At 32.9% G+C, this 20,530-nt stretch overlaps 1 long non-coding RNA gene across 1 annotated transcript in view; it reads right to left on the reverse strand.

Moving 5' to 3' along the window:
• Window positions 1-20,530, reverse strand: part of LOC144578688 (uncharacterized) — an 867,227-nt gene that overhangs the window by 263,651 nt on the left and 583,046 nt on the right. Inside the window, exon 4 of the long non-coding RNA XR_013524955.1 lies at window positions 13,830-13,881. This is a non-coding gene — a long non-coding RNA (uncharacterized LOC144578688). The remainder of the gene's footprint in view (window positions 1-13,829; window positions 13,882-20,530) is intronic.

Raw genomic sequence — 20,530 nt, forward strand, 5'->3', positions numbered from 1 at the left:
GCATTCCCAGCTAATTTTCTCTTTTAACACAAAGCAGGTTTTTAATTCTATAAACTAGGAGGAGGAGCATCTCATACCTCATTCAACTTGCTGATTATACAAACACTCAACTAAGTCAAATAAGATCTTCCTTTGCTGCAGAGTCTCTAATGATTTCTCATTTAGCTTATAAGGAAAGGCAATCTTCATGATACTTGCAGGTCTCCATATATTCAGGCTTGCAAATCTCCATAGACATTTTCCCTTTGGGCATAAAGAAACTTTGGGGCATAAAATTAATATGCTGTATCTTGATTGAATACTGGTTACTTGAGTGATTACATGCATTATAATTTAGGAAAAAAATTCAAAATGCATTAATCTGTATATCTTAAATAGGTGCATTTTATTATATGAGTTACAGCTTGATAAAGTTGAATATACAAAATAGAGAAGAAGGAGGAAAAGAAAGAACAAGAGGAATCCATCAAGCACAGATAAAATTTATTTGGCTTTTCTAATAAAAAGTAAAACTTCCACTTTTACTCAGAGATTCTTGAATAAAGAGCAAGGAGGTATATATCAACTAATGAATGGCATCATGGTAATTTGGAAAATTAGAGAATTATAAAGAGTAATCTAAAAATCATACAGTTATAAAGTATTCAAATATGGTATAGATTTACTATGACTTCTTTCAGAGCTTTTATATTATGTGATAGCAATGAGTCTAATTCTGTAAGTCTATGTTCTGTTCTTTTCTCCTAAATTTTAGGATTTTTATGTCATTTACGATGAATGAAGAAGCACAGCTCTGAAAGACTCTGAATTCCCAGCACTGGGTGTCAGCTCTACCAAACGCAGTACAGACTACAATCTGACCACAGAATCTCACCACAGAGAATGCCTGGGTCTCCTCTGATTACAGCCATTTGCTGATATCCAACATTACTAGGAAGCATTGTAGATATCCCCCCGTCAAAAGCAATATGAAGTTCTGACTAGGGTTTAATGCGAATTTTCCCAGTAGTCTACTTGGGGAATCAGCCTCATCCTTGAATTTTTCTCAAAAAGGTATCCCCTAAAATGTGAGTTGTCACCTCAGTGAAAGAGGAAATCCAGCTATAAGCATATATAATACTGTAGAAAGAATGCAGAGAAAACATACCTACTGTTTTCTTCACACAGTTGCCAAAGCAGTACATATATAATATTCTAAGTTGTGATACTATGTCCCACTGAATTCAACCACACATTGGAAAAATCAGTTTACCCTATAATCTAGTTATTATTGTGGTACATTTTAATTTGTGTTGAATAATTCTTTCTAAAATTTCCAATGAAAGTCTTTAATTTTCAAGGTATGTTGCTTAGAAGATGATATGGTTTGGCTGTGTCCCCATCCAAATTTCACTTCCAATTCCCACATGTTTTAGAAGGCAGGTCTTTCCTGTGCTGTTCTTGTGAAAGTGAATAAGTCTCATGAGATCTGAGGGTTTGAAAAATGGGAGTCTCCCTACACAAGCTTTCTCTTTGCTTGCTGCTATCCATGTAAAATGTGACTTGCTCCTCCTGGCTTTTCACCATAATTGTGAGGCTTCCCCAGTCACATGGAGCTGTAAGTCCAATTAAATCTCTTTCTTTTGTAAATTACCCAGTCTCAGGTATGTCTTTATCAGCAGTGTGAAAACAGACTAATACAAAAGTAATTTCTATGACATTATATAAGAACATAACTAAATTTTAATTTTTCCAAAAATGTTAAATGTTGATGCTATATTCTGGTTTGTTTTACCAGAAAAATGTATCATATTGAGGATATGAACTAAACAAAAATTAGTTGCTACTGTTCAACTGACTTAAATATGAGATCTTGTCTAATTATCTCTGATTGCTTCCTTCAGTTTCTAGTGATTAAATATGCCCAATTATTCCTTGATTATTTGGAAAATCATATTTAAGTTTCCTCTGCAAAGCAAAGAATAGGTAAATCAAGTCCCCTAGTAAAAAAAGCATTAAAAATAACGTTTTGAAATTATAAAACTCATAAAGATAAAATTAAAAGTCCCATTCATTTTTATTTAAATATTTCACTAGAAAGTGCAATGGAAGGAAATAAGTCTTTTTTCTAAGACAGCAGTATTTTAGTCAAATATGTATCAACAGACTTCTATATAATTGGGAGCCACATCTTGGAACTCCTCTTTCCAATGGTAATGATGTCTGAGGAGAGACCACTCTGAAATGGACACTATACTAGGAGGAGGCAAGAATACAGTAGGCAAAAATTAATCTGCACTGTGAAGGAGTCTTATATTCTCCCCAAGTATATTTCTATAAAATTTTACTTAATTAGGAGCAAGTAACAGAGTTGGAATGAGGACCTAGATCTTACCGTTTTAATCTAATAATCTTTCTTCCACTATTTTAGTTAGAATCATATGGGCAAGCTTGCAATTAATATATGAGAACATTTTTAACAGGTGAGCTTACAAAGAACCATTAATTCCAGCCATTATATCAATCAATTCATCAAAGCTCTTATTCCTTCTTCTCTTAATTGTTAAATAAGTTGTTCTCCATTCAGTTATTAAAGAACTATTTCTTGCTAACAAAGAAATAATAGACTTTTTAAGATAACCTGGTATGAATAGCTAAAATTGATTGATAGCCATCTTAGAAAATTGTTTCATTCTAATTTTTGGTATATCTATACTGTTTAGAATAACTCTTCTACCTACAGCCCATTAGTAAGTATTTGCTTAGTCAAATTTTGGTTTATGCTATACTCCTAGAAGGACGTCGGGGTGTGGGAGCGAAACTAACTGGACATTTAGGGCATTGAATAATATCTTTTTGCTTTCAATTCAAGCTGTGTAACATAGGTAAATATATTAAATTTCAGAACCTCAATTTATTTATATGTAAAGTGAGGAGCTGTACCTTATTGGTGGTTATCAACATGTACTGTACTTATGACTTAATCTGAAAATCTTGCTAAACTGTATATCCCGAGCTCTTCTTTATTTTTTTCTTTCTTGGAAACTCTGATTCTCTAGCTCTTGGTTGGAGCCCAGATATCTGCAAATTAAGTAAGTATTTGAAGTGATAGTACCTGAGTGTGTAAGCAACAGTTAAAAAAACTGAATCAGATGTTTTTTGAAAGATTAGCATGGTTCTAAAATGTTATAATTTAAAAATCCACAAAGAAAAAAAACATTGAAAATGAATCAGCAAGCCAGATGTAATTAAAGCTTCTTACAATTATATTATCAAACTTTTTAGAATGAATTACACTTTAAGTATGTCTTCATTTTTTTCTTTTACATTGTCATGGAAGCAGTGAACCCTGAAATGGTTCAGTCCTTGAGTTCCAAAAGTTATGTAAGAGTTTGATAATCTTAATTAACCCACATCATCTTTTATCATGTAATAATAGTGCTTTCTAGAAGTTGAATATCAGATGGTGAAGTCACTCCACTAGATTTATATCAGTGGAGTGGCCATTACCTCGAGTTTTTAAGCTATAGAAGTCTCTACTACCACCAAAAGGAACAACTATCATTTTTTGCTCATATAAAGAAGCAAAAAAATCTCAAAATATTCTCAGATGTTCTATGTTTTTCTCTCATAGAAACCACATAAAGTATATTCCAATTGATACACTAAAATCACTTGGAGTTTGCTGATTTTGAAGATCACAAAAGTCCAGGAGTTTGCATACAGTTCCCTACTGGTTTCAATGTGGTGTGACGGCTGGATGGTGCCACAACTTATCTTAAAGATCATTTTGATAATATTAGTAAATAAATAATTGGAAAACATAGATACCTATCTGCATGTAAAATAACAGTCTCTCACTAGTTTCTCTTTCACTTTTCACATTCCAATCTTATCCCCATTTTACTATTTATTACCAGATTGTAAAATAAGTTTATATTAGATTTTACCTAAGGATACTAAACATAGTAAAGATACTAAAGGTTTTTTTAGGATACTTAAAAAAATATAGTACTTCTGCCATCTCTCTGATTATAATAAGATTACTGACTAATAATCTGGAAGTATGGTCTCAGTACACTCTCCTGAGCAATGAGAGACTGGGTGGGCCTGATATCTTTTATTATAGAAACACATTGTTTAGAATGAACAGTTATAGAATCAGACTGCTGTGTTCGTTTCTTGGTTTCATCACTTGATTGCTTTGTATAGTGGGCAAGTTATTTCAATGCTCTTTGATTTAATTTCTTCATCAACATAAAAACCATGATCGCTATTGTACATACCTCATGAACTTCTGCAGATATTAAATTACTTACATAATTATACCAGTTAGGTCATTTTATAAACTGTTACTAATATTGTTAATCCATTCAAATGTTAAATTAAAGCATAGTTTGTATTTCTGCGAGTTTCAATATTTCACTATATAATTGAGTACAACATATTATTCGTAAGCCGAACATAGGGTTTTGGATATTTTCTGAAGGGCAGGTTACAATTAAATTGCTAATTATAGAGGGTTACTAAAGGTATTTGTACTGTGCAAAGTATTCTATTATCAGTTCTATCCTCGTTATTCAATGTCAGCCACAATGCCTCTAAAAAAATTGAAGTCGGCCTTTATTTTAAAAATGCCTTAAACATTTCACTGAAATAATTTAATGTACTGGTTTAATGGAACTCTCATGATACAGTAGAATAAATGGGCTGTTAAGAATATTGAAAGAATTAAGAAGCAGTGAATTTAAAGTGCCCTCTTCAACTTTTCTTAGATGGAATAAATGTAACCATTAATATACAGTTTCCCACTGAAGTACAGCATACTTGAAATATCATTTTTCTTTTTTTATGATTTAGAAATGGTAGTTACAATATGTTGAAAGCATAAACCTTGGTTTTTTAGATATGAAAGCACTATCAAATCATAATGAAGACAATTTTTCCTATAGTCTTAATTTACCTATTTAATATAAAATCCAAAAAATGGCATACATAACTGTGTCAGTAAATATTAGAGCAGACGTTCAGTCTTTCCAGTATATAATTATTAAGTACAGATCAGGTTTCTTTGGGAGAATAAAACACATTAGATTTTTACTTCATAACAATAATCACCACTTATTAAATATATATTGTATGTGATGCTATTTACTAAACCCCTTTTATTTAATCTTACTTAATATCTCAATAACCAGTGCTGAATTGTCTTCCAAAATTGGTATCAGCACTGCCCCCTCTGAATTCTCCCTGATTCGAGGAAAAATAGGAACTGAGTTCTATTTAATTCACCTCCACTTATGGTTTTGACGTAGAAATGAGAAATTCTGTCTGATACATAGAATGTAGGAGACAAAGTGAGACCATTATGCCCCAGAGACAGTTGTCCCTGGACAGTTACAAGGTTCAAAGTTAACTCAGATGAGCTGTTTGAGAAAACCTGCAACACTGCTGCAAGCTGAGACTATGTGGATGAGCTTTCCAGGGATCTTAAATATGCTATGACTGTGGACTGAGCTTCATAGCCATTTACTTCCATTGTGTTGACTGGTTTTGGTGGCTTCACTAACCTTCATTTACTCAGATCTTCCAGTGTGGTTTTTTTTTAAGCACAGCATTGAAGCCTTTCCATTGATAACATATAAGGTGGTGTCTATTTTCTCGACTGAAACTTGATTGACTAGATCCTGATAAAGTAGGTATCATTATTGCTTTTAAAAATCAGCAATCTTACATTCAAAGAGGTTAGGTGATATATTTGAAAATCACACGGCTAATACATGCATACACTGAGATGTGTTCCAAATTCAAAGATGATTTGCTCCATGAAGAACATATCAGTCACTAAGTTCTGAGGCTGGTTCTGAAATCGGTATGTTTTATACTAAATTAATCTATGTTGTATCTACACAAAGAGAAAGAAAAGGGTATGTATCATCACTAAATATACTAAAATAAATTTAATTTAATGTACATTTATTTTCTATCTAATATAGGAGCAACTTAATAATGAGAGAACTTCATTATGCAAGTTTATACATTTTTTTGTCCAAGTTTCCATAGGTGTACACGACCTTAAATGACTGATGTGCTCTTAGAATCTGTTGGTATTAATACATGAAGACCCTTTCCTCATGCAGCAAGCCTCCCTGGGACCTGAAACATGACAATTGAAAACTTTGCACAGAAGATATAGACTTTTTTGAGGAAGGTAACACAGAAGGAATAAGAAAGTTAAGAGAAAAAAAAATAGTTTACTGAAAGTGGGCAAGTGGAACTAAAACTGACTACTCCCAATGTACATGTTTTGAGACAACCTACTCTTCCGAGGCTGAAGTCAATTGTCTTGTCTCCTTGGAAACATCTCTGGATAAAGCCTTCTCCTCTCTCAGGCTAAGTTCAATAACTCCTGCTCTAGCTTTTGAATAATTTAAGTAATCTTCCTCACATTATAATAATAAACAAAATTAATGAATAATGCTTTTCAACTGGTCTTTTATGGATGCATAAAGATTGCCTCCTGTGTTGTATTATAAAAGCTTTGTTTGGCTTTTCACATGCAATCCATAAATTATTTAGAATACATTTTTGTAGTATAAATTAAAGGTACAATAATTTTTATATCACCACCTAAATGCCTCTACATAATTACTTGAAAAGACTATAAGTTACTCTCTGTTCTGTAGTGCAACCTGTGCCATAAATCTACTTTTTAAACTTTCTTAAATTTTTCATTAAATTTTTATACTTTTATTTTTTGAACTCAAGTACACCTTTTGCCAAATTTATTACTATGTACTTGATATTTTTCATATACTGGAAATTATATCTTTTTCTTTTTAGTGTCTTTCTGAAGGTTGTACTATAGGAAGTTTGGTCAACTTTCCAAGTAATTCTGAAATATTACTGTTTAGAGTCTATTAATTTTTTTTTGAGATTAAGTCTCGCTCTGTTGCCAGGCTGGAGTATAGTGGCCAATCTCAGCTCACCGCAATCTCCACCTCCCAGGTTCATGCAATTCTCCTGCCTCAGCCTCCTGAGTAGTTGGGATTACAGGTGAGTGCCACTATACCCAGCTAATTTTTGTACTTTTTAGTAGAGATGGGGTCTCACCATGTTGGTCAGGATGGTCTTGATCTCCTGACTTTGTGATCCACCTGCCTCGGCCTCTCAAATTGCTGGGATTACAACCATGAGCCAACGTACCCAGCCGAGTCTACTGAATTTTTAAACACACACACACACACACACACACACACACACACACACACACACTCCTATTGTCTATAAACATTTAGAGATTTTTCTATTTATAATATTTATAATTTTAATTCATTTTAGTACTTTACAGCATTTTCCAATATTGAATAGAAGTGGTAATTTTGAGTCTTTCTTTTGTCCCTGTTTGTATAGAGAAAATATTTCAATGTTTCACTCTCGGTATAATGTTTCTAAAATTCTTTGTTTTGTTTTGTTTCTACTTATCTGTTTATTTTTGAAAAAAAATGTTTGTTTAATTATGAGAACTTCATTCTATTCCTACAGTAGGAATAAATTTTATAAGACATTTTTTTAAAGCTACTGAGATAAATGATTTTTCTTCTTTACCCTGTTAATGAGATGTAACATGTTGACTGATTTTTTTAGGATTGGCCTTGGTAATGTTGGATTCTCTTTCAATATTGGTTCATTATCCTTACTAATTTTTTATTTAGAATTTTGCATCTACTATCTTTTAATTTATCTGTAATTTTCTTTGCTGGTACTGATGTTCCAGTTTTAATATCAAAGTTATAATTATCATTTAAATTGATTTTTTATTAGTGGCCCACATGTACTTGAAGAAAACATATATTGTGCAATTTTTGGTCTTACTCAAATCTTTCTTGCTCTTACTTAATTTTTTCAACTTTTTCTTCAATAACTGGAACCCACAGTGACATAAGTTTAATTCTCCTTCTATGATCATTAATATACTTTTTTATAGTTTCTCTTTATGTTTGTTTTGTATAATTTGAAGCCATATATTTGAATGCATATATATTTTTATTTGAAATATTTTCTTAGTAATTTATGAATTAAACATTTTATTCTTGTGAAAAAGTCCCTATTATCTCTTACAATGCTTTTTAATCTTTCTTTCTGAAAGAAAAACAAAATCTGAAATTGATTTTCATGTGCAAAACTAAGTCACATCATCGTCTTTTTAGGTAAGTTTCCCCCTCTACTTTATATGCTATTTTATTGACAATTACAGCTTTCTACATTCCTTTTTTTTCTTTCTTTTTTTTTTTTTTTAGAGACAGAGTCTCACTGTCTCACCCAGACTGTAGTGCAGTGGCACAATCATAGAACACTGTAACCTTAAATTTTTGGCTGTAAATAATCTTCTGCCTTGGCCTCCAAAAGCATGAGAATTACAGGCATGAGCCATTATGTCTAGCCAGTTATTTTTGTTGTTATTGTTCCTTCTCACTTGTGGCACTGAGTGGTAGGCTGTGGAGGTTCAGTCAGGATAGTGGAAGAGACTGTAAAATTATAGAAAATAGTCACAAACTTTGGAAGGCCAGAGTTTGCATGGACTCAGTAACAAGTTTGGCTGAAGGCAGCCTAATCCTCTTTACCCTGAATTGATAAAGAAAAGCAAATAACAAGGGAATGTGGGGGAATTTATCTAAATAATTTGTTTACACATATAGTCCTAAGACTAACGTTTAATCATTCACTAGCTCGGTGGCTCTCTCGAGGGGAGGTGGACCAAGGAAATTGCTCTCTAATGGTGCTGACTCAAAGTCTTTATCATTTAATGTGTCCTGAATAAATGCCAGCAAGTCCAATGAGTTGGGGCCACCACTGCTAACTCTTTGCAGCACTCTCCTCGAGTGACTGTGAGTGGTCCCCTAAGCCTGCTCTGTCACTAGATTTCTGTGTCTGAGTGCGTTTATTCATCCATTGCTGGGCCAGGGTCTTCTGGTCAAACTCTGACAGTAAACTTTCTATGTTATCTAACAAAATTATCACAAAATAGCAAGCATACATGGCAAAAGGACCATAGAATTTCATAATTTTATTCATTCCTATGATTGGAACTAATATAAGCTAATAGAATGCTAAGAATGTAGTATAGTAAGTAATTGATGTCTTGTGGATAAGGACTCTAAATTATATTTTGTTCTATGCTCTCCTGGTGAGAGTTTTTTTAAAAATCCATATGTTCATCAAGGAATATGTTATTTGGAATGTATTCTATCTTTCTCCTAGCTCATCAGAAATAAAGACCATTGTTTAAAATTCCTGTGATAGTTCTTGGCACTAATGAAACTTGTCGGTGTGTATCCATAATAATCTTTGTGTTGATTAGATTATCCAGCCTAATTATTTTTTGACCTAATGGGCAAAGCTACATTTTAAAATGCTACTAGACTTTATATTTTAAGAGTCCAGCCAGTAAAAGTTTCTCTAACTGGAAAATAAATATATATCATTTTCAGTGGAAAAAGTAAGTTAAAAATATGAAATGCGGAGACACTGCCCTAATGTTGTCAAGGCATCGCAGGATAGAAATGACCTCTATCTTTACCCACAACTTAATTATTCTATGCCCAGTTGACTTTTTATTTTTCTTCTCCCCAACTCTATCAACATTTTTTAAGATATGAAATGAATAGAGTTAGTGAGACTAATACTGAATTTCTGTGACTTGACATTTAGCAATCCTGTGTTTGCTTCACTGATTTTAAGTAATTTAAATGTATATAAATCAGAATGTACACCTGACATGAATCTAAAGATTTGTTAGGAAACCTGCAGAGAGGTCCTTATTGAATCTAAGAATTCATGGCAAATGAAAAACATATATCCTGAAAGCAGAAAATAGACTATGTGAGTTGAATTAATCTTGTCACTGACTTATTAGACAAGTATCCTTAAACTAATCTGAAATATGCAATAGCGAATCTTGGTGATCCTCTAAAAAAATTTTTTTTCATGAATCATTTGAAGCACAAAAAATAATTCTCAGCTGAAGATCCAAATATGAGGGTACTGGGTATATAATTGAAGGCACAGGTATAAATAGAATTATTTAGGGAGGGCTTAAGAGTAGATAAGGAGTAAATTCACAGACCACAGGTACAAAATAGTTACCAGTAACAATACATTACGCAGTTTAAGACCAATTGTGTATATTTTCCTGAGGATGTCTTTTAAACTGACTATCTTTTTTCTTTTCCTGTGGCTATCTTTCCACTGAAGATTTGGTGATCTTCTTTTCAATCTTTAAGGATACTTAAATTTTTTAACAGTTATATTTAATTCAAATATTAGTTTCTAACTTGTTTCCCTGTAATTACATTTTAAAGTGCATATTTTATGTGCACAAGTATTAAAAATGTATGAAGTCATACCTATTGCCTTTATTACTTTATCAATGCTTACAAAAACTTTCTTCATTAATGCTTATATAAATCTTCTCTTTTTATCACAAGTTTCCCATTCTTCTGGTTTGTAAAATGCCTAAAGTAAAATGTATGTTTGAATTAATTAATCGTTAAATGTCTGTTTAATTTTCTTGACTCAATATATTGGGCAATTCACCTCTTACTCCTAGAGCTTCATCTCTACGTTATTCCTATGAAGCTTTTACACATACTGAGACTAAATAGTTTGTTCTATGTCATTGATTCTGTTTGCCTAGTTGTCTATTTACCTTGTTGTTTTGAGGTAATAAACGGTTCTTTAAACTGTGTGTGTGTGGATTTATATTTTCTCAATGTTATATTTAGTAAAGGTACATTAAATATAAGAGGTAACTACACAAGTGGAAACAGTTGAAGTACCTTGATCAATTGACTATAGTTACAGTCTTTTAACATACCTATTAATTATTATAGAAGGCAAAATTAAATTAAGCAAGAAAGTGAAGATTAAATAAAGAGAGTAACATTCTGGAAAATATGATTTACCAGATATTTAAAATCATCATAAATAAGTATTCTAAAAACCAAGCAGCGGGAACTTTCAAGTATCTGAAATTTTTGGAGAATATTTATGTCGTGGATTTATAAATAGACTTGCTAACTGCTACTTCATAACTTCTAAAAAGCAGAATATTTTATTTTCCAGTATAAGTGAGTTATTTAAATGTCTCATGACCAACTTAGACTTATATTGAAAAAATATCTAGAAAGAAATACTTTCTAATCTTTTTAAAATTGACTTTGGTGTCATGAAAATATTAATATTCAGTATATTCTAACATTTTAAAGATGACAATACAATTTACTTTATATACAGGAGTTTGCTAAAGAAAACAACAAAGAATTAATCAATTTAAGTGAAATAGCCCACTTTCAATATGTATTTTAATTAATTTATCAGAGATGTTAAATTCCTTTTTTTTTTGGACAGTTGTGGTGCTTGGATAAGCTCAGGTTTCTTCTTCTTTTTTACTTTTATCTATTTTAGCATGAATGATTTTTTATATTTTACAGATACATAAAATTTTACATACTTTATTAATGTTAATAAAGTAAAACATAATGCTAAGAAAATTAAGTTTATAAAACAACTGACAATTAACAGTTTAGCATAGGCTTCAATCTCACTCAAACTATATTCTTTACTTCATTTTAAAATCCAATTGTTATTTCAGACTGGAACTGTGTTGTAGAAGAGAGTTTTAATTTTACTTTTTACTGTTTCTTAATATTTCTAACTATTCTATCTTCAAGATATTCAAAGAGAATGCAATTTCCACAGTGTAAAATTATTTATTTTGAAGTCTAAAAGTCTTAGAAATTACTCCCCAACATTATATATAAAAGAAATACTATTAGAAAGGAATATTTTAAAAACTTGTTTCTAAAGAGTGAAGTGTTGCTTTACTCTTTAATAGTGGCCAAGAATGCCTTCCCTAAAATTTGTAATGTGGCCCCGGCTACTCAGAAAAGCCTGGTGATAATTGTCCTATGGGCCTTTTATGTAAGATGAATCAAAACTTGAAAATACATAATTGCGGAATAAAACACACATCTTAAGGGAACTGGTCCAGAATATAACAGAAAATCAGCCAATCTCTTTATGCAGTTTCCTTGGTTTTAACAATATTCAAGCATAGATATGATTAGGTTGATGCAAAAGTAGTTGCGATTTTTGCTGCCAAAAGTAATGGTTAAACCGCAATTACTTTTGCACCAAACTAACAAGTTTTAATTGCCCTGCAATCACTTGTAGAGTGCCTTGAATAATGTAAGCATCCATACTTCATCCTGAATTTCTTAAATTGGAACCTGTCAAAATGAGTCCCAGGTGTCTATAATTTCTTTAAAACTCCACGGAAAGATGATCTTAATGCAGGGCAATCATTAACACGAGAAAATGAGTAGTAGAATACAACTAAGAATTCATTACTTACTACTATTTTGTAACTCTAATGGAAAATGACCTGTGATTTTACTAGAGAGGTTTAGAAGAAACTAACTAGAGTGATGTGAAGAAACTGGTATAACAGAAAGAGCTCTAGTCTGAAGGTCAGAAGAGATCAGGCATTTTTTTTTTTAATGTCTAAGTTCCACTTTGACTCTGTATCTCAGTCATTAAACACAAGAGTGTACCAGGTAATAGTAATAGAAATGCGCTTGCTTTCTAACAACCACATTTTCTTTTCATTTTCCAATTATTTCCACATCTCTTTGTAATAGTCCATATGGTCCTGGATTAGTTGACCCCATTACCAGTCAATCCTGGCTATAGATACGAATGCAATGCTCGAGTCAAATGAATTAGAGTAATAGTAAAACTTTGCTTATTTGAAAAGGACATGTTGGCCCCATTCATACCTCATAGACCTTTACATCAGTACTAAAAATAAAATGATAACTCTGACTTTTGATTGGAATTATTCAACACTTAAAATCCAAAACTTTGAGGCTGTAAATAATTCTCCCTGCATCCTCTTTGCCTCTGATTTTATTCAAAACTGTCTTCTGTTTTGCCTGGGATATCAGGCCAACCATAAGTATGCCCCAGGATATCCCTAAACTAATGATGGCCTGACATTAGGGTACCAAAGGGTAGTCTTCTTGCCTCAAGCTCTAACCAATTTGTTGGGCAATTTGTGCTCCTGAGTTCCCATTGAATCAGGCTGAGGCTAGTTTTCAACTGATACCACCCTTTTGCTTATGTCTTTTATTTGGCCTATCCTATTATCTCACTTCTCCCTTCCAGAAAACTCTCATGTGAATAAGAATGCACCTCTCAGCTTCTAGGTAACCCTTGTTCCCTGCCTTTTCCTCTGGTGCTAGAGTGTTTGCCTCAGGAACATGCCAACTTCCCCAGTCTTTTAAAAATGGGAACCACTCCTTTGCACTTACCATTTTCTCTTTAAAGGCCTGGAGTTCAGATGCTTGCAATTTATTCTCCACTACCATGCTTTTCCTTGCGTCTGTAAAAAGCTTTGCTACTAGATTCTGTCATTAGTTGATATTTAATTTTGGAAGATAGGGGAATAGACTAAGATAGGCTTACTTAAATGGAACAGATTTTTAAAAACATTTCAAATACCAGCATGTTCTCGTGAAAAATTTCTGTATCTATAATATAAAAATGATTACAGATGTAGAAATAAAGCCATAGAACTTTACATATGCATAAATTGCTGGGTCTGTATCTATAATAATTTATCTATTTTCCAACTATATGTTATACATGAGGGGTGGTGTTTTCCTTCTGCTTGCCTTTCTAAGAACTGTATATTAGATCATGCCAAATGCATGCCTGTCTCCTGAATGACACCTTTGTTTCAATGACAGTGTTTCTTCTTATAGTTAGATAGTGCCGAGAACAATTACCTTTCTGGGTGTCTTCTTTTTTTATTTTCTTGTTTTGTTTGTGTTCTTTTCTCTGCAAAACATAAGGGCACAGATCTATCACATAACATCATACTATGTAGCTGCGGCTGCTCTATCTTCTGCTTTTACTTTATCTGAATTTAGGATCTAAGATATTTATAGGAAATAAATTTAAGATCAATATAAACAAGAGCTAGCCAGTAGAGGTTTTCCAGACTGAAGGAATATGTGTGAGGGAGTAGATAGGAAAATAAGCCAACATTCAAGTGAAACACAGTAAAAGGGGTTAAGTCAGTAACCACATTGGAATAGATAACGCCAACATCCCTTCCTACTTGGAGAGTCTGTTATTCCTTAAGATAATAGAGAGTAAATAGAGAAGATTCCAAGTGTGAGAGCATTGTTTTTTTTAAGTTAAATAAAGTCTAAACATTTTCATCTTTTCTGTCCCTGACAAAGGAGAGGATTTGTTGACATTTAAGTTGACCCAAATTTCTTACATCTTTTTTTATTTCTCTTGTGTTAAATTTTTTGTTAGATTACATCAATTTCAAGAGGAATCCAGAATGCTTCTGATTACTCTTTACTCAAGAAATGACGTTTGGAAAGAGGCAGTCAGGGTCTTGAAAGATCTTATAGGCCATTACACTAATCCTGTTGGGAGTGTTTTTTTGAGACCAAAATTTACATTTCATCTGTCTTCCTTGAAATACAATTATTGTTGTTGCTAAAATAACATTTTAATATCTGTAAGAAATCTATAATCCATACGATTAGATCCTTTTTGGTTTAAGCCATAGTTATTTCAACAATTATTTTTCTTTTTTACAATTTGCAAAGGAGGGACAAACAGATTAAATAACTTTGTGAAAAGCCACAGTAAAATGATAATAAACTAAAAAATCAAACTGACCACTTCCAGTTACCCATTGTGTTATTTTCTAGGATTAAAATGTGAAAACTAAAACTCCTATACATTTTAAATTAGACAAAAGACTCATACAATATATTTCTATGTATAAACAGGTAATATCTAATTCTTTTGTGGTGTGAAATTTCTGAAGTTTAATTTCCACTTTTCACTTATATTGGCCTAGTATTTTTTTCTACAAATGAATATATATATATAATACCTAAGAAAGAAGTACCCTCAAGATATATCAAACCAAAGAATTTTAAAGAAAAATTCTACAGGCATAACATTATTTACAGCCAAAGTATTATAGTAATTGAAATAACATGAAATGTTTTACATTATTTTATAGTTTAAAAAGTTATTTTACTTGTTCCATAAAACCACATAGGTATTATTTTCCTCTTCACCTTTTATGGATTTGAAATGAAAAAAAAAAAAAAAAAAGTCCGACTAGTTAAGAGACTGACATGAAATCACATAAAATCACTCTCAAATTCAAGTTTTCTCACTTACCCATATATTCTACCCATCATTAGGATTCATATATTGCAAGACTGTAATATGTATCTGACTAAGAAAGATGGCCAAAGATCTTGCCTACAGTAATTAGTAGGCAAAATTTGTAATACTGGCATTTTCACAATAGAATAAAGAGGAAATTACATGTATGGTCAGTATCAGAGGGCTCCAGATCACTAAAGAGGCTACTATTAATTAATACATAGTGTGATTACCACAAAAAATTGATAGATCTTTTTAATAGTAGCAACTACTAACTGGAGAAAATTAAAAATTTGATAATAACAAAATAATTTGTAAAATACCCATAAGTTAATCTTAGAAGACATGTTCAAAAACCATGTAAAGAAAAAAATGAAAGGTTACTGATAAATGTAAGATGTAAATAAATGGTAAAATATACATTTTTTTGTAGCAATGTCTCCATATAAAAAATATGCCAAGCCTCCTTAAATGTATTATTTAAATTTAAACAATCAAAATCTCAATCAGATTTTTATAAGAATTTGAAAAATTAAATTTTATCATATATGTAAAATATTTAAGTATATTTGAACATTTAGGGGGAAATGAAACAATGGTCACAGGGTTTTATAAGAAAACTAAACATGCCATAGCAGTGACAATATAGAAAGTAAATGTATAAATGAAATAGAATTCTTCCTTATATTTTGATAAAGTACACCTTCAATTGATTAAGGAACTATGTATACAAAAATAGAAACTTATACATAAGAGAAATCAATAACATTGAAGTGCTGAAACTTTCCATATAATAAAAATATAGTCAACCTTCTGCATCCTTCTGTATCCATGGGTTCTGCATTCACACATTTAACCAACAATGGATTGTAAATATTTTTTTAAATGGATGGTTGTATCTGTACTGACTTTTTGGGTATTATTCACTAAATAATACAATATAACAACAATTTACATTGCATTTATATTGTCTAGAATATTATATGCAATTTAGAAATGATTTAAAGAATAAGAGAGAATGCACATAGATTATATGCAAATACTACACCATTTTATATAAGGAACTTGAGCATTTATTGATTTTGGTATCTGTTGGAGGGGGGGTTTTGGAATCAATCCACCATGAATACCAAGGGATGACTATGCAAGGAAAAAATATGTTTACTGACTCAAACATTAAAATATCTATATGACAAAATACTTAATCGATAGTTAGAATGCAAATGAACAAGGAAGAAAATATTACCAGTATATATAAAGATAACGAATTTCAAAATGATTAAAAGTGGGCCGGGCGGGGTGGCTCATGCCTATAATCCCAGTACTTTGAAAGGCCAAGGCAGGTGGATCATGAGGTCAAGAGATCGAGACCATCCTTGTCAACAAGGTGAAACCCTGTCTCTACTAAAAATACAAAAATTAGCTGGGCATGGTGGCATGCCCCTGTAGTCCCAGCTACTCGGGAGGCTGAGGCAGGAGAATTGCTTGAACCTGGGAGGTGGAGGTTGCGGTGAGCCGAGATCGCACCATTGCACTCCAGCCTGGGTAACAAGAGCAAAACTCTGTCTCAAAAAAAAAAAAAGGATTACAAGTATTTGCACATTGATAAGAAAGGAAATAACTAGTATAAAATATAAAAAGACAATTCACAGAAGAAAAAAGGCCTCAAAATTGTGAAAAAAGTTCAATTTTATCAATCATCAGGAAAATATAAATTATAATAAGGAGATAATATGTTTCACTCATTGGTAAACATTAGATACACTCCTGGGTTAAGAGACTTCTTGTGATATTTTAAATGAACTATGTAGAGGGTAATTTAGTAGTGTCCATTAAATTAAAAATTATAAAACATTAAGTTTATTACTTCATCCTTCTATAAATATGCTATTAAAAAATCAACTATAGGCTGGGCGTGGTGGCTCCTGCATATAATCCCAGCACTTTGGCATGCCGAGGCAGGTGGATCACGAGCTCAAGAGATTGAGACCATCTTGGTCAACATGGTGAAACCCCATCTCTACTAAAAATACAAAAAAAATGAGCTGGGTATGGTGGCACATGCCTATAGTCCCAGCTACTTGGGAGACTGAGGCAGGACTATTGCTTGAACTCAGGAGGTGGAGGTTGCAGTGAGCCGAGATCATGCTATTGCACCCCAGCCTGGGTAACAAGAGCAAAAATCTGTCTCAAATAATACTAATCAAATATAAACAAAGAGACTTTTGAAAGGGGATGATTGCAGTACTGGTTGTAACAGCACTGATAGAGAAGTGGTTAAATGAATTACAGTGCATTTGTACTATGGACTGTTATGCAGAGGTACAAAGTGAGCAAGATATTTTTTTATGCTACTGTGAAAAAATCTCTATAGAACATTATAATACAAAAAATCGACAGCAAAATATATATGACACAATTTCTTTGTTTAAAAATACATCTAAAACAAATTTCTGATGAGATCCAAGATGGCTGATCACTAACAGCTCGGGATTGTAGCTCCCAGTGAAGGAACAGAGAATGAGAGGATGCCACACTTTCAGACAAATTTTCGTTGCTCAAGAACCAGAAGATTCCCAGTGGTGGAGCCCCACGGGTCGCCAGCACGACTCTTGTGGCCGGTGCAGCTGTTTTGCCAATGCCTCGGCTCGGCAGCTCTTGGTGCAGGGTAAATGGGACTGGTTCCCCTTCTGACCGATGTTTGAGCTCTGGGAAGGCAGAGCCACTTATTATGGACTAAAGAAGGAAGCCAGACTGAAGATTCCCAGGCAGAAGAACAGGATCAGTCTTAATGCCGCTGTTTTGGCCGGCGCAGTGGGTTGCTCAGATTCCAGCGCTGGGAATCAATAAATTGGACATCCACTCAGAAACCTAATTAGAAAGGCGGTAATTGTAAAGATGACAGATGGATAAATTTATAACAAAGGGAAGAAACCAGCCTAAAAAGGCTGAGAATACCCAAAATCAGAACCCCTCTTGCTATACAGGGGATTACAGTACCTTATCAGCAATGGAACAAGACCTAAAGGAAAAGGACTGTGTTCCATTAACAGAAGTAGGCTTCAGAAGGTGGATGATAAGAAACTTCTGCAAGTTAAAAGAACTTGTTCTAACCAATGTAAAGAAACTAAGAACTTTGAAAAAAGGTTTGATGAAATGCTAACAAGAATAGACAATATAGAGAAGAATATAAATGAACTAACGGAGTTGAAATACTCAACATAAGAACTTAGCAAAATATGCACAAGTTTGAATAGCCGAATTGATCAAGCAGAAGAAAGGGTATCAGAGGGCGAAGACCAACTTAATAAAATAAAACAAGAAGACAAGATTAGAGAAAAAAGGATAAAAAGGAATGAGCAAAGTCTCCAAGAAATATGGGACTATGTGAAAAGACCTAATTTATGTTTGATAGGTGTATCTGAAAGTGATGGAGAGAATGAATCCAAGTTGGAAAATACTCTTCAGGATATTATTTAGGAAAACTTTCCCAATCTAGCAAAGCAGGACAATATTCAACCCCAGGTAATACAGAGAACACCACAAAGATATTCCTCAAGAAGAGCAACCCCAAGGCACATAATCATTGGATTCACCAGGGTTGAAACGAAGGTGAAAATACTAAGGGCAGCCAGAGAGAAAGGTCAGGTTACCCACAAAGGGAAGCCTATTAGACTTACAGCAGATCTCTCAGCTGAAACCCTACAAGCCAGAAGAGAGTGGGGGCCGATATTCAACATCCTTAAAGAACAGAACTTTCAGCCCAGAATTTCATATCCTGCCAAACTAAGCTTCACAATTGAAGGAAAAATAAAATCTTTTATGAATAAGCAAGTACTCAGAGATTTTATTATCACCAGGCCTGCTTTACCAGAGCTTCTGAAAGAAGCATTACACAAAGAAAGGAACAACCAGTATTAGCCTTTCTAAAAATATACCAAAAAGTAAAGAGCATCAACATAAAGAAGAATTTACATCAATGAATGGATAAAATAGCCAGTTAACATCAAATGGCAGTAACCCTAAATTTAAGTCGACTAAATCCCCCAATCAAAAGATACAGCCAAAACCTAATGGTATGCTGCATCCAGACCCATTTCACATCCAAAGATACACAAAGACTCAAAACAAAGGGATGGAGAAAGATTTACCAACCAAATGGAAAGCAAAAATAAATAAATAAATAAATAAAAAGCTGGAGTTGCAATTCTCGCATCTGATAAAACAGATTTCAAAGCAACAAAGATATAGTCAAAGCAACAAAGATATAGTGGTAAAAGGATCAATGCAACAATAAGAGCTAACGATCCTAATACCCAGATACATAAGACCCATGAAGAGATTTAGATCAATGCAACAATAAGAGCTAACGATCCTAATACCAGATACATAAGACCCATGAAGAGATTTAGACTCAACGAGACAGAAAATTAATAAGGAGATCCAGGACTTGAATTCAGATCAGGAACAAGTAAATTTACTAAATATTTATAGAGCTCTCCACTTTAAATACAAAAAATATACATTCTTCACTTTAAATACACAAAATATTGATCAGCCATTATTAAGACCCATTTTTAGAATAAAGCAATATTCCTGTTCTCTCTCCCTCTTTTTCTTCCTCTTTCTTCCTCTCCATCACTCCTTTTTTTTCTTTCCTTCTAAGAAAAAAGAGAAAAGAGAAAAAAAAGATTATAATGTCTAAAATTACATTCAAGTGAGATAGTAAGAATAAAATTGTGTATGGGTGTGGGTGGGTGTGTGTGTCTATAGAGATGGAGGAAGGAAAACAAAAGGAGAAAATGGTGTGAAAAATATGTTATCAACCTAGGTAATGAAAATACAAGTTTTTAGTATGCTATTCTTTCAGCTTTTTTGTAGACTTGAAATTTATAAAGGTAAAAAGTTGGGAGTGGGAAATACCTATGGGCATATGGACATATATGGGTGTGTATGTATATATGTGTTTAATATACATGTACACTATTTGTGTATATGTATGTGATTATATATCTAGATATGTGTGTGTATATATCCCTTATGCCAGAATCCTCCATCCTCCTATATTTCAAGAAAGATGGGACAATCTCTCAGATAATTACTAGATAATTACCAAATGCTGGAGGAAGACTCAAGATAAGCAGGATAAGCTGATTGGCTGGTGTTAAGAATGGAGAATTAGAATGCAGATGAAGCAAAATAATTATATTTCTTCCTGACTAGTTCCATTGAGACTGGAATAGTGGGTTTGCCAAGTTGTGGGGGTTAACTGTGACCCCGGAAC

This window comes from Callithrix jacchus, chromosome 12 (genome assembly GCF_049354715.1).
Source record: "Callithrix jacchus isolate 240 chromosome 12, calJac240_pri, whole genome shotgun sequence".
Lineage (NCBI taxonomy): Eukaryota > Metazoa > Chordata > Mammalia > Primates > Cebidae > Callithrix > Callithrix jacchus.